The sequence below is a fragment of the Neoarius graeffei genome, chromosome 5 (assembly GCF_027579695.1).
Source record: "Neoarius graeffei isolate fNeoGra1 chromosome 5, fNeoGra1.pri, whole genome shotgun sequence".
Classification (NCBI taxonomy): domain Eukaryota; kingdom Metazoa; phylum Chordata; class Actinopteri; order Siluriformes; family Ariidae; genus Neoarius; species Neoarius graeffei.
In genome coordinates, this window is record NC_083573.1 from 81,018,094 (window position 1) to 81,035,017 (window position 16,924).

Sequence of the window (16,924 nt, forward strand, 5' to 3'; positions counted from 1 at the left end):
ATGGGCCTTTTTGTCTTTGGTTTGGAGCACATGGTGTCCATTTCTTATAAAAAAAGGCCTGGGATACTAATTTATATAATCACAATACACTTTTCCACTGTGTGATGGTCCATTCCAGATGCCTCGAAGCCCAGAGAAGTTGATGGTGCTTCCAACACAGTGAACATAAGGCTTCCTTTTTGCACAGAAAAGTTTTAACTGGCATTTGTGGATGTAATGCTTATAGATGATATGAGGAATGATGGTTCTTGATGCAGTGGCATCTGAGGGATCAGAGATCATGGGTGTTCAGCTTCGGCTTGCACTCCTGCCCTTTATACACAAAAATTCCTCCAGATTCCTTGAAATGTTTAATGATATTATGCACCATTGAGGGTGAAATACCCAAATCTCTTTGTATCTTTCTTTTGAGGGACATTGTTTTTAAATATTTCAATAATTTTCCCGTGCATTTGTTGAAAAACTGGAGATCCTCAGCCCATCTTTGCTCCTCAAAGACTAGGTCTTTCCTGAATACTGATTTTGTACCAAATTATGATTACAATCACCTGCTGACTTCACCTGTTTCAAATCATATCATTATTTACTTGTTTTACCTCATTACAAACCCTAAATTGCCTCTGTCCCAACTTTTTGGGAAAGTGTTGCAGGCCTGAAATGCAGGAATGGATGTATATTAACAAATGAAATGAAGTTGACCAGAGAAAACATGAAATATCTTGGGTTCATACTGTCTGCAATGAAATACAAGTCAAAGTAAATTAAGACATTACTGCTTTCTGTTTTTTATTTGCATTTTCCATACAATCCCAACTTTATCTGATTTAGGGTTGTACAATCAAGACATCTAAATAGCTGTTAATGGATCTAAATAGCTAAACATCTAAATAGCTGTTCATTAGGGTGCATCAATTGCCCCCTAAAAATGAAAAGTTCCTCCGATCATGATGCATTTTTGTTTTTATGTTCCTTTTGGTAAGAAAACACACTGGGTGAAATATTTTGACAAAATTCAAAAGTTTAATGGTGGCACCAGGACCTCAAAGTTATGGAAAAAGCTGCTATTTTACAGTATGACTTTTATGACAAAATTTCGATCACTTTTCATGAAACATTATGGCACCTTATAGAGTATACCAAATATCTTAGATACACATTTTAGTACATATTCTAAATATATCAAGCACAGTTTGAGTTTTAGCTGTTCATTGAATCATTGCTCAACTACTTTTAAACAATACAAATGTATTATGAATCACATTAATGCTTCTCAATCCCTTGCAAAGGTTCTTAACATGATCTCTGGGTCACAAGAAATCAATAAATGGAGTCCAACATTGTGATTCAAACCTTACGCGAAAACATAAAATAAGCATTTTTTGGCAAAAAATGAACCTCATGGTGCCACCATTAGACTTTTGAATATGGTCAAAAAATTTTACAGGATGTCTTTATTGGTGAAAAGGAACACCCAAACAAAAATGCATCAGATTTTATGAAAGTGAGGGCAACTGATGCACCCTACTGTTCATGGATGAAACTTTGCTAAGTTTTTTGAAGGTTTATTCATGTTTATGTTCTCATTCATTCTCATCTCATTATCTCTAGCCGCTTTATCCTTCTACAGGGTCGCAGGCAAGCTGGAGCCTATCCCAGCTGACTACGGGTGAAAGGCGGGGTACACCCCTGGACAAGTCGCCAGGTCATCACAGGGCTTGTTTGTGTTCTACTTCTTATAAATAAATTTGCTGCAAATAGACATATATTTCAAGTACTGACTGGAAAGATTGCCATTTGTTTTTTTTCCCTCTCCCTAACCCACTTCTAATATAATATATATTTTTTTTAAATGTCAGCCTGTTTTTTTTCCACATCTCTTTATTGGTACATCTATTTATTATATTAGATTATCAATCTATGTATGAAAAGTTTGTCTGACATTTAACTTTACTCACCTAGTCTCTTCTCTGTATAGTTGACCAAGGTGCAAAAGCACTCATCTCACTTTGCTTTGAGCATCAATGCTGGTGTGTGGAAGCCAGAGGTGATCGTTTGGATGTGGCTTGAATGCTAACCTCTGGCATCAGGGTTCAGACTCTTACAATCATTACACACCCATGAGTTTAAACAGCTTTTCGGAGATGGACTCTTGTGGATGGACAAAAATCGAATAAAATATTGGATTTTACCTCACCAATCTGGTTAAGCATACATTAAAGCTTTTGAGGGAGAAATACTAGACAAGGTTTTGAATTTTCATCTCTTAAGCACTGACATTTTCCAGGGGAGTAAGCACATGGAATAAAATTAAGACCTGCTTTTCAGCAGCATCTAATAAGGAGTGGATGGCCTAATAAGCATTTGTGGGTTCAGGGGCAGTATCTGTTATCAAGAGTGGAAAACAAAAAACAAGCACAAATAATAAAAATTGATAATGTGATTTGCTTATTATATTTCCACAGATTGAAATCTATAGGCAGTTATCCGGTCTTGAAGAATAACTAATACCTTCAATATGCATATTAATATGCAAGAATAGGTTGACTGTTATGACAACAGATGTGACCATTTCTCTGATCTAACATGGCAATAATTCCAGTTTGTGATGAGGTATTCCCTTAAATTTTAACTTTGTTCTCTCAGCAAATGAAACACAAGCAGGCCATTTGAATGCAAACCTCATTATGTCCTGGAACATACAGATAGCGAGAGGTCCAATTTGCATTTAGATTGTTTCTGGAGAAGTAAATTAATCAACACTTTTTTACACACACACACACACACACACACACACACACACACACACACACACACACACACACAGGCAAATTTACTTTTTTCCTTTTTTTAAATCACATTTACTCAAATTTTCACATCTCACTAAACTGGTGTTGAGTGCTCCGAATGCCTGGTTCATGCTACACCTGACCCTTACCATAAGCAGACTACAGATCAGACAGGGCTTGTACACTGTCCATCTAAAAATAAAACCCTGGCAATGGAAAGAGGTTGAAGAGATAACTTTATTTCTATAGATTGTGAGATGAAGAGGAAGAATGGCTCTGGGTCAGAACTATCAACATCTTTACTCAGATTGCTTAGCTATGCACCATGAAGCTGATGTGTGCTTAGGGGATCTTCTCCCGAGTCAGTAAAATTTTAGTTGTTTATGAATCTTAATAACTTGCAAATTTTCTGACATGTGAATTACTTTTTGTGACCTTTTTTTCCATACAGTATATTTATAAGCTAGCTCACTGGGTAAGAAAAAAAAGCAAAAAACAAAAAACTGACTATGCCAAAATGTAGTAGCTAACATAATACCATATGGCAATCTAGTTCTTTAATACAGACTAACTGAAACAAAACAAGCATGTTTATTATCCTCACCTAACAAAGTTTCTAATGTAGGGCATCATGTTTGCGTCCTCAATAAAAAGCCAGCAAGTTGTTTATTTTAACCATGTGGTGACTGCATTTCTGAACTTGAAAATGTACATGTATGAAAAACTCATCATTTGTCCACCCCTGCTTTCCACCCGTCCTCTTGTAAACAATTTATATTAATTACATACAGCATGTAACAATTACTCAGTTATTGGCACAACATTTCCACATTGTATTATAAAGTACTCCATCAGCTGTATAAAAACCACCAGGCTTGTGCTGCAATACTTAATGTTACACTGTGGTAATTATTTGCAATTTAACAGGCAATAACATAGACATTACAGGCAATACGTAATGCAAATGAAATATGTATATGCTACAGTATGGGCATAGTAACTAATGTGCAAAATGATTGAATATTTTAGGTTGTCTATAAAACTCTGGCTCATTTACAGTACAGCTGATACTAATTATTAATAGACACTGTCCCTGACAAATAAAGTAGTACACTAAATAGCTTGAAAATAAATACATTAAATAAATAAATAAATAAATAAATAAGGGCGGCACGGTGGTGTAGTGGTTAGCGCTGTCGCCTCACAGCAAGAAGGTCCGGGTTCGAGCCCCGTGGCCGGTGAGGGCCTTTCTGTGCGGAGTTTGCATGTTCTCCCCGTGTCCGCGTGGGTTTCCTCCGGGTGCTCCGGTTTCCCCCACAGTCCAAAGACATGCAGGTTAGGTTAACTGGTGACTCTAAATTGACCGTAGGTGTGAATGTGAGTGTGAATGGTTGTCTGTGTCTATGTGTCAGCCCTGTGATGACCTGGCGACTTGTCCAGGGTGTATCCCGCCTTTCGCCCGTAGTCAGCTGGGATAGGCTCCAACTTGCCTGCAACCCTGTAGAAGGATAAAGCGGCTAGAGATAATGAGATGAGATGAGAATGAGATAAATAAATAACTAGAGTGACATAGTACTACCAATATGGTTTATTATATTCACTACATGCATACCTAACTGAAAAGTAGTTATAGGGTATTATAGAGTATAATGTGTGTATTATAGTGTTATAGGTGATTGATAATATGGATCTTAGTACCTGGTATTCTTTCACATTATTTACTAAGTACTTTCAGGATGGTGTGTGGACCAGGTAATTACATCTAAAATAGGCACTATATAAATTGAACATATTATTATTATTATTATTATTATTATTATTATTATTATTATTATATACATGTACTCAAATTCTGAACAAGAAGAAAGGAGTGATGCCATACAGAGTTGGCAAATGTTACATCAATATTTATGCAGGGAAAGAGTCATGCTACACAGGTGTTTTACTTGATTTTTATTTTATTTTGTCAGTTCATTCAGGTTATTATAATGAACTGTTTGCATTTCACAACTCCAAGATTGCCACGTTTATGATAATGTATACAGTAGGTCTCAGAATCTTCTTCTTCTTCAGTGCACACTGATGAACTAAATTGTCTTTGTTGTCAAATGGAAAAGGTTGTAACAAATTAGCAATACAGTTTGGATTATGAAAATATACCCATGAGAAGGCAAATATTTTTAATAAACTTTTAATATTAATTTAACATTAAGGCCAATTGTCATGAATAAGGCACAGAAAAGACTATAAAACATAATAATTATAATATGTTAATTTGTGATTATTGAAAACTTCTCTATTTAACAAAATAGGTTTGGGTTGTTTGCTACCAACCTGTAAGAGCATATAAAAAGCACATTCCTTTTGTGTGTGATGAACTAGAAATAGCCTCAGATTTTGTATTCACAGGAGCACAAACTGTGAAGCTCAGGTATATCTGAAAAGCACTGCATGTGCTGTTGAGAATTACAAAAATAACTGACTGAAGAGTTCATAAAAAAGATTTATTATTTCTATTTTTGTGTTCCAATTTAGTAAATTAGATGCAAATTAGTGTAAAAATAAGAAACAAAATTAATGTGTGCACAATGTACTTGAAAATAATTTAATTATGCTATGTTGAGTTTTAGAATTGTTATATAAAAGCAAACTGTTAAACTAACCAAGCAATCATCTGCTGGCCTCTACAAGGATTCTTCATACAATTAATAAATTCATTATATGATTATCTTTCATGGGATTTATAACCTTAATTCAGGAAAAAAAATTGAGACGCTGTGGAAAATTCAAATAAAAAAAAATGATTTCTAAATTTACTTTGATTTGTATTTCATTGCAGACAATATGAACTCAATATATTTCATGTTTTGTTTGGTCAACTTAATTTCATTTGTTAAGATACATCCATTCCTGCATTTCAGGCCTGCAACACATTCCAAAACAAACAAAAAAAAGTTTGTATGGGACAATTTAGGGCTAGTAATTAGGTAAAACAATGAAATGATGTGATTTGAAACAGTTGATGTCAACAGGTGACTGTAATCATGATTTGGTACAAAACAATATGCAGGAAAGGCCTAGTCTTTGAAGAGCAAAGATGGGCTGAGGATCTCCAATTTGTTAACAAATGTGTGAGAAAATTATTGAAATGTTTTAAAACAATATTCCTCAAAGAAAGATAAAACTAGATTTGGGTATTTTGCCCTCATTTTTGCATAATATCATTAAACATTTCAAGGAATCTGAAGGTATTTCGGTGCATAAAGGGCAAGGGTGCAAGCTGAAGCTGAACACCTGTGAGCACTGATCCCTCAGATGGCACTGCATCAAGGACCATTATTCATCTATAGCTGATATAACCACATAGGTTTGCCAAAGTAATCCCAAGCCCTTGTTAAGCACTACAATACAGAGTTACATCCTCAAATGGCAGTTAAAACTTTACTGCACAAAAAGGAAACATTATATTAACTGTGTCCATAAATGCCGTTGACTTCTCTGGGCTCAGAGGCATCTAGGATGGACCATCACATAGTGGAAATGTGTATTGTGTCAGACAAATCAGTATTCTAGATCTTTTTTGTAAGAAATAGACACTTTGTGCTCTGGACCAAAGACAAAAAGGATCATCTAGACTGTTACCAGCAACAAGTCCCAAAGCCAGGGTCTGTCATGGTATGGGGTAAAGGTAACTTGCCCTTCTGTGATGTCAGCATTAATGCAGAAAAGTACACTGAGGTTTTGGAATTTAAAAAAAAGTCTCAATGTAATTTTCTGCATTAGTATAAATTATGCATTCATGCATTAATGAATATGTGCCTTTAAAGACAACATCTTTTCCAAGGACATTTCAACAAGACAATGCACAACCACATTCTGCACTGTAAAAAAAAATCCGTTGTTTTTACGGAAAAACACTGGCAGCTGTGGTTGCCAGAATAATCCTGTTAAAAATACAGTGAAATGTAAACAACATTACAGAATAACTTGTACATTTCACTGGGATTCCATGTACAATTAATGATAACTAAATGTAAATTTTACAGGTATTCAATGTACAATAATCAATACATAACTGTTAATTTTACAGATATTCATTGTACAATAAACAATGATTCAAAATGGTTACAAGCAATGATCTACTAGACAGATATTTTTTTGGGGGCTTTTTTCACCTTTATTGGATAGGACAGTGTAGAGACAGGAAATGAGCTGGAGAGAGAGACGGGGAGGGATCGGGAAATGACCTTGGGTTGGAATCAAACCCAGGTCCCCAGATTCATGGTATGACGCCTTAGTCGACTGAGCCATGACGGTGGCCATTTTTTAAATTTTCTTAACAGGGCAATGATGTAATTTTAACTATCACATTCTGTTTTAGTATTACAGTTTGTCTGTGTTTAAACTACAACAATTTGTAAATTCTACAAAAAAATATGATCAATTCAACATATTCTTACTGTTAAATTAACAGTGGTATTTGGTTAGGAGTTTTACAGTATATTGATGTAAATTACACACTGCTTCATTGTTTTTGTATTTACAGTTTTTTTATGTCATGAATTTACATAAATTCACTGTTAATTCTACGGACACTTTTTACAGTGTGGACACATTACAAAGGCATAGCTGTACAAGAAGAAGGTGCCTGTCCCTCTGTCCCCAATAGAGAATCTGTGGCAAATTTTGAAAAAAAAATATCCATCCATTATCTGTAGCTGCTTATCCTGTCCTACAGGGTCGCAGTAAAGCTGGAACCTATCCCAGCTGACTATGGGCAAGAGGTGGGGTACACCCTGGACAAGTCACCAGGTTATCGTAGGGCCAACACAGACACAAACAACCATTCACACCTATGGTCAATTTAGAGCCACCAATTAGCCTAACCTGCATACCTTTGGGGGAAACTGGAGCACCCAGAGGAAACCCATGCAGACACGGGGAGAGCAGGCAAACTCCACACAGAAAGGCCCTCATCGGCTGCTGGGCTTGAACCCAGGACCTTCTTGCTGTGAGGCGACAGTGCTAACCACCGTGCCGCATATATAAACAATGATGACACCATACTGTTGCACACCTTAAGACCTGTTTGCAGGAAGAATGGGACAAAATGCCACCTGAAATGTTTCATCACTTGGTGTCTTCAGTCCCATCAAACCTTATGAAAATGTTGTTGTAACTGTTGTGAGAATGACTGGCAACATTATAAAGTGGAAAATGATTTACTGTCCCAACTATTTTTGAAATGTGTTGCAAGAATCAAAATTAAAAGTGTTTGTTTTGAAAATAACACAAACTCATGAGGTAAAACATCAAATATGTGTAAATAAATGTGCTGTGTTGTTTTGAGTGCTATGCACATCAAAGATTATTTACAAATCATTGTTTGCTGTTTTAATTTCAGTTTCAACATTCCATCCCAACTTTCTGATTTGTGGCTGTATTATTATACAACAGTTAGCTCTGGTCCACTAATTTGATTGGTTGAGCTTCATTCCAAGAGTGCTGATATTTTGAATAACAGCACTGGGACATTTCACTGTGTCTATCACTCCACTCGTTTGTGTCCTGCATGTAAAATTTCACTTAATAGTCTGAAATGGTTACTAAGGTAGTGTTCATGACATCGTCAGCAGACATGGCAAACTATACTTTTCAGGAATAAACCTTTTGAAGTAAAATATGAAAGGTCATCAGATGAAGATGAACAAGAAGGAAGGATGCCAAATTTTACGAGAAACACCTTTAATGGCAATGTACAAAGTCAATGTGAGTGAGATAACCAGCTAGCCAACATGCTATTAAGTGACTGTGGCTCCTTCGGGATCTATTTCCACTAATGTAGCAAAAATAACCAGAACATTTGGCTATATTTTGTCCAAAATGTCACTTACTGGATATGAATTTGTTGTTTATAGAACTGTTGTATGACAGCAATACTGCACATTTGGTTGTACTGAATATCAACATGGCTGTGATTAGCTACAGCTAATGATATTCAGTACAACAGTCTCATTTGATATTGCTTATATATAGTGCATTTAATATTGCCCTTGAATTGCAATCCATATTTTCAAGTATATGTGAATGCAATTAAATATTGTGCTTACAACTTTTTTCTTTTTTTTCTTGCAAAAGCCAATTTAACACAAGAAAAATCTCTCAAGCAATTGCATGTGCACCTCCAGAGCAATTGTCATGAGATCTGAATACCAGTGTGTATATTTTTTTTTATTAAAAAGATTCACTATTTATGACTTGTATATTTATCTATAATTAAGTTGTGCTCTTCACTGACATCCAGTATTTATTTTGTAATGCATTTCTAGATAAACTTAAAAAAAAAATCAACATCTTGGTCTATTCTCACTTTGCTTAACAGTTCAATACCATAATGTCTTGAATGCCATCATGCTTGCCATCTAGTAGATCATTAACTAGCCATGCTGAGTCTCTGCTGTAATTTTGGAACTTTGAATCCAGCCACATGGGAATATATAGCACCAACCAGCAAATTAGTACTGTAATCATTAAGCATGTCACTAATCAGTCAATATAACATATTGAACAAGTTTTTTTTTTCCCTTTAGTGATGCATAACTAACTAATCTCTGAATATGGTCCTAAGTTGTTATGTAGAGTATGTTAATACTTAACATACAATGGATGTAATAGACATCACTATTTATTGCTACATATGAAACAATAAGTACTTGGGAGAGTTAAATAAATTGAGTTTTACCATGGCTTTCAAAAAAAATCATAATACCGGTCATCCTGTATACTACACTGTCTCAGATATGATATTTATCCATGCTGTCACAACTGTTATCCTTGCAGAAACATTCACTTTTATATATAGTGACATCCTTTGGGAGTGAATCACATGCCTGCAGACGTTAATGATTAATCGATTCATACTGAGTGTTGACCCCTCTCCCTCGGTCAGCCTGCCTGAAAGGTGCCCTTGGTTTATGCCTACAGGTGTTTGGCAAAGCTGAGGTAGAAATAAATGGTGACAAGTCATCCAGCATACGGTGATCCATTTGGATGGCAGATGGGATGAAGGTGTATTACCTGGCATGAGTGTTTATGTGAGTTACGGTGACAGTAAGAGGCCAGTGTACATTGTAAACTTGCAGCTGGGAGGGACACAGTTACCATCAAGGTTAAGAGCTTTTAGGCTAAGCACTAATTTATCAGACTTAAACATGAAAGCAAGGTTCAAATAGCTCCGAGAAAATATTTGGCTAATAATCAATATAGATTCAATGCAGAGTGATATAATGATAGGCAAATTCGTTTCTGACATTAATTCTCCCTCACATGTTAGTGTTTTCTCTTCTTTAGTACACTGATGTTGACTCCATAAGCACCTGGTAGTAAGCTGATAGCTGGATACAGTGTGATGGATTCCAGTAAGGAAAGAAAACACAATATGCAAAAGGAAGTGTTACTTCAGAACAACGGCTTAGAAATCCTGCTCTATCTTAGTGGTGAAAAAGAGATCCAGTTTAAAATACACCAATCTGGATACACTGGCACTTTAATTGAATTGAATGCTCTTTAGACTTAATAATGCAATAATAATCCAATCCTGGAGTTTAATGGAACTGTGTTTCCATTTATAGAAACATATTTATCTATTTTTATATCCTCCCATTTAATTTTCTCATGTTGTTAAATTGTACGTACACACACACACACACACACACACACACACACACACACACACACACACACATCACTGCAGAGTGCACAATGGTGAAGGGGCTGTAATCCTGACCTTGTCTTTGTGTCATCCAGACACCTCAGTAACTTTGTAAAACTTGTTGCAGAACCTATCCCAAGGTCACAACATTGACCAATTGTCATCCAAGCCAAACCTGGCATCAGTCTGCTGAACACCAAGCATATCCTCAGATTTAATTTCCGGAAGGCCAAATGGGAAAACTTTACAACTGAACTGGATGCTGAAATTGGCCACATTAACACAGACCCAAATAACCACAATAACTTTCAAGCTCTAGTATGGAAGGTAGCAAAGCAAAACATCCCCAGAGGCTGCCGAAAAGCATACATCCCTTCTCTTACTGACAAGAGTAAGGAACTATACCAAGAATATACATGATTATACAATGATGATCCTTTTGCTGACAGCACCTTAGAACTTGCCGAACCCCTACTTGCCTTCACTCTAAAAAGTAACTCAGAGGATCTGTTACGACCACTTGATTTAATATATGGATGCAAGTTAAAAATTCTAATTAATTAATTTAGATAAACCTTCCAAGTTGCAAACTTTATTTTTATGAGTTGTGATGAAATAATAATGTTGGTAATTACATCAACTTAATTTTACATGTAATTTAAACTCAAATTTCATTGTTAATGGGTGTAAAACAAAATTCAAGTTGTCATAACTTGACAAAGTTGGCATGATAACTTTATTTTCCTCCACATTGACTTCCGGATTTCAAATTACCCCTCCCACCCACATGACGCACCTGGACATGTTCTGATCAGTGTTGCCAGCGGTTTTGAATTCTACTGCAAATGAATTACATGTGGGCAAAGCCACCACTGTAGGCTGTAAAGTGAACCCTGATATTGTTTCATCCCACTCCAAAGTCACGGGACCACACAATCTTTGCTCAATTCATGTTTAGCTAAGCATCAGAGAGTTCGTAGCTGATAACACCACACACCTCCCCTGATCACGGCCATAATTATGAACTAGCTCCTTCTGAGCGTAATGTGATTTTGGCGAATGGTAGCATGGTCGTCATGTGACTGCGCTACACTAATACGATATGCCCTGGTTTTCAGAGCGGGATGTAAATGTTTCCTCACTGTCGCACGAAAATAAATCACTGCATCTGACTCACAGCCTCAGTCACTTAGTTAGGTTTGTACTTTTGCTAGTTTTAGCCACTATTATGATACACTTTAAAGTTAGTATTTTTACTGGTCTAAAAGGATGGGGTTTTTTGTGTGTAAACTGTTGCTAATATAATTCTGACAGTATCACACATGTGTACGTGACTTGTACATACTTAAGATTTTGCATCTATAGTTATTACATAGATACTGACCAAAAAACCAAATTCATGTTTTGTTAAGTTTGCTGATATTGTTTTAAAGATGGGCTGTGAGTGCAAACTGTGTAAATTTGAATCCTCTACACAAACAGTGTTGCTAAAACATTACAGGTTACGCCATGGTCATGGTGGGGAACATCTGCCATGTATTCACCAAGACTGTTTTTGTTCCTTTAAAACATGGGGTAGCCTAAAATCACATCTTTCAAGAAAGCACTCTCATGAAACTCAGGAAAAAGTAAGATCTGCAGAAAGTCTCTCGTTCACTTGCTAATGTTGCACTAGTGTAATATCCACAGAGAGAGAGTTTTTTGAACACCTTGGTCAACATTTGAAAAAACACGAAACTGTGATGTGTTTTTAAGAACTGCAATTTCAGTACTAATATTTATGGTACATTTGCCTCCCACAGAAGCCGGAAGCATACACCACACACACTGCAAGACTTTAAAGAAGACCTGCTAAAGAGGTATGCAGATGACTGCAGTGATATGGGTGTTCAAGATGTGGAATTTTCAATTACTGATGATGGTAATGATGATGAGGATGTGAGAGATCTACCAAACCTCATTGAAAGAAGGTTAGCATTGTTGTTTCTAAAACTGGAAAGCATATTTAATGTATCAAACAGGTGTATTGATCAAGTTATTGAAGAGTTACACTTCATCTCCCATTCAGCATCAGGTCCCATCATCAAAAACATTTTGCAGTCCTGTTTGAGGAAGCACAATTGTGAGATTGATGATGCTGTTGTGTCAGACATGGTCACAGAGCTCTGTGATGCCAACCCCTTTACCTCTACCCTGAGTAGTGGTGGTCCACTTTCTTCTGCCTACAAGAGAAGGGAATTTTTTAAGGAGCAGTTCAGTGTGGTTGAACCAGTGGAGTATGTACTCAGTAAGGAAGAAAACAGGAGCTTCCAGTATGTCCCTATTCTCAAGTCATTGCTTCAGGTTTTGACCCAGAAACAGATCCAGGATTTTATCTTCCATGATGGTGAAGCTCACACTAACAATGACACTCAGTACAGGGCATTTTCTGATGGCAGTTATTATAAAACAAATGAGTTGTTTTCTGGCGAATAGCCTACCATTGCTATCATTCTCTATGTGGATGACTTTGAGATATGCAATCCTCTGGGCACATCAAGGAAGAAACACAAAGTCACTGCTGTGTACTGGGTGTTAGCTGGTGTTCCTGCACTGCTCAGATCTTCACTGACCTCCATCTTCTTAGCAATTCTCTGCAAGGCTGACGATGTGAAAAAATGTGGTCATAGTCAGGGGTGAAAGTAAGCCGGTTCTGGCCGGTCCGGCGTACCACTAAAAGATTTGGCCATACCGGAAAGAAAAATATACTGTCTCTGAAAAAAAATGCACTTTCAGCATAACAACACACCTGCTAACGTCAATTTACCAAAAGCAACACGTTTTCCTCAATATACATTGCATATACGGTAACTCGTTCTGACCTGTCTCTGAATTATGTCTGAAGTGAATTCCTTCCATGTTTCACTCAACAGACAACGTGCGAAATAGTGCATGTAGCCCACTGCTTAACCATCTTGCGCCAACATGCGCAGCTGGTATCCAAAGTGTTTTAGTAGACAGACGTTTGTTGCAAAGTCTCCCAAATAAAAACAACATATACAGAAGCATATGTTGATGTTTCAGTATTCTATTATGTGTGCAGTGTTTTGCTGGACAAACAACGAGTGAGCTACAGCGCGCGTACGGCTTAACCAGATCTTGTGCTATAATGTGCGCAGCTGGTAATCAAAGTGTTTTAGCAGACAGACATTAGTTGCAAAGTCTCCCAAATAAAAAGGCATACCGGTATAAAGAAACATGTTAATGTTTCATGATAGGCTATGTAAAAATTACTTTGATCAGAATTCGTAAATCGAGTGGAAGTTGGGGCAAAGATTCTAGATTACTGTCTGGTTGGAGCGAGCAGAGTAACTAGGCTACCAGTGCATGGCACGTGCACTGAGAACACACACACTTACTGTTCAGCTAAAAATAATGTGATTAAAATGATTGTGTTGTTGAAATGATGTGTTTGCAATTTATTTATAATCAAAAACTGATACAGGTGGATGAAAGAGTGATAGGCCCAATCCCAATTCTAATTTCTACCCCTACCCCTCCCCCTCCCCCTTCCCCTTGGCCCTTCCCCTTGAAACTGAGCTACAAGGGATAGGGCTTGAAATTCAACCCCTACGTATTGGGATAGCCCTTCAACGATCGCATACATCATCGCGTACCTCCGTCAGCGTTTACGTTAGCAAAACGCGACCAAATGCGTCATTGGCTGCGACCAGCCGCTGCAGTCAGAGCCAGAGGCAGAACCAGAAATCTCTGCTGAAATGCCGTCTGCTGCTGTTGTGATCACTGTGTCCTGGGCTATAGGCCTCTTTTTACGGTTGTCTGCAGCTAAACGGAGAAATGTCAGGTGTCAGAACACTCATGTAAACAATAAAAGCGAGAATAACAGAACAAAACGTACGCAGTCAAGCAACCGAAAACAATACTCACTCCCAAAGCTTTTTAGCAGCAGCTTTGGATTTCAGAAATCGCTGCTCATTCTCAGCTCGAAAGCGAATCAAGCGGCGTGTTTCCTCTGGATTCCCTAGTTCAAGTACACAGGGATGGGAAGCTGGTTAACGTAACGACACAACAGAAAAGCAGATCCTCTGTTGTTTGTAATTACTTGAGCTAACTGCTAAATAACAACTTTGTTCACAATTTTCATTGCATCAACCGATCACACAACGTTAATGTTATAGCATGATAACGTTAATAGGCTAGTTAACACTATTGACGTAGTAATAGAACGGTTATAACAACTTACGTAAATAATGAAGAAAATACTTACATTTATGACAATCTTTCGCTGCGGGAACCGCCATCTTTCTGAAATCCGCATGAAATCTCGCTGAAATCCGCATGTCAGAACACTCATGTAAACAATAAAAGCGAGAATAACAGAACAAAACGTACGCAGTCAAGCAACCGAAAACAATACTCACTCCCAAAGCTTTTTAGCAGCAGCTTGGATTTCAGAAATCGCTGCTCATTCTCAGCTCGAAAGCGAATCAAGCGGCGTGTTTCCTCTGGATAACAACTTAAAACACGTAAATAATGGAGAAAATACATTTATGACAATCTTTCGCCGCGGGAACCGCCATCTTTCTGAAATCCGCATGGCATTGTGGGAAATCACTCAAACCCCTTCGTTCGGAGTCAGCTCCAGGAAAATCTCCGTTTGGAGGGGTACAGAAGCCCTACCCCTTCCCCTACCCCTCCGCGTTAACTGGGATTGGGATACCCCTACCCCTTCACGTGAACGCGCAAAATGGAGGGGAAGGGCCAAGGGGTAGGTCCAAGGGGCGAAATGGGATTCAGCCTAAATAAACTGGTCAGAAGGGCTGGCTCAGTCTTGGACTGTTCTCTGGACTCGATTGAGGAGGTGGGTGAGAGGAGGATGTTAACCAAGCTGACATCAATCATGGATAACCCCTCTCACCCCCTACATGAGGCTGTGGGGGCTTTAAGCAGCTCTTTTAGTAGTAGACTGCTGCACCCACGGCGTAAGAAGAAGAGATACCGCAGGTCATTCATACTTACTGCTGTCAGACTGTATACCACCCACAAATTGTAATGTAGCACCAATAACCTGTTTGTCGGTTTTATTTGCATTACTTCACCACTACTACCTCTACCTCATCAATGCAATTATTATGTGCAATAATATAGGTCTTAAATTATTTTTTACATACTTTATATATATATATATATTACACACAGAGTCTACCTGTAATGTGCAATTTGTTTTCGAGCCTCTCAATAAGGCAATATTTCTATACTTTTTCACGGTAGATAATGCAAATAGCCCTCTGTATTTAATCTTTCGTTTGTCTAATTTTTATTTCAGTTTTTATTTGTTATCTGTATGACATTTTCTTGCTACTGTAACACGTGAATTTCCCTGATGTGGGCTCAATAAAGTGAATCTAATCTAATCTAATCTAATCTAATCTAATCTAATCTAATCTAATCTAATCTAAGATCTCATCTCGCTACTTCCAGATATTCTTGGAAATTTAGCTGAGACCATTTTTGAGTACGCTGCTTATCCATCAAGTGCCCAACTAAGTCAAGTAGCAGAGGCCTTGGTCAAAAAACATCCCTGCCTCAAAGAACCTGGGTCCTTCAATGGGTGTTATGGATGGATCCAGTATCTCAAATATAAAATGAACAACTTCAGATCCAAACTTCATGGGATTAGCTGCCCAGAAATTGTGGTGAACTCACTCAAGAGAAAACCGTCACATGAGCAGGCTCCTGCTAAAAATGTTAAAAAGCCAAAAAAGGCTGAGATAAATTACCTACCTCCTCATCCACAAGGTGAAACCAGTGAAAGTTTGGAAAAGAAGAGAATGGAGCTCTTGTGTGAAGTCATGAAAAGGGATAACTGCCAGGTGGTTGCAGAGAAAATGGCCAAGACATTCTCTCTTCGGAGGCAAGAAATCATATATGAGGCACCTGCAATCAGGGGCTTCATGCAGCGGTGGCCCGCTTTATTTGATGCCACACAGGTAAAAAAGTTTTCTGTTATATTTATGCTTATGTTTTCTCTCTCCCTCCGAATTCTATAGCCCATACTGTATAATTGTGTGCAAGATTTGATTTTTATGTTTGTGTGGTCCACAGATAAACAACAAGTTCAAGAAAATAACAACTGTATTATAAATAACAACTGTAACGGAGAATAACAACTGTAAACCTTGAACCTACATTCATGGCCAAACTTGACAATTGCATCCAGAAAGTGATGGATATGGAGGAGGAGCTTCAGGATTAAGAGTCAGACAGCTGAAGGACATGCTTCTTGTGGTATGTTAATTATTTATACTTTGTGTATATTTGAAATATATGAATATATATGAAATGCACTCTATATGGACAGTCACCCATATAAATTATACTTTAGATACTTCATCCTGATCCCCCCCACCCTTTTCCCCATCAAGTC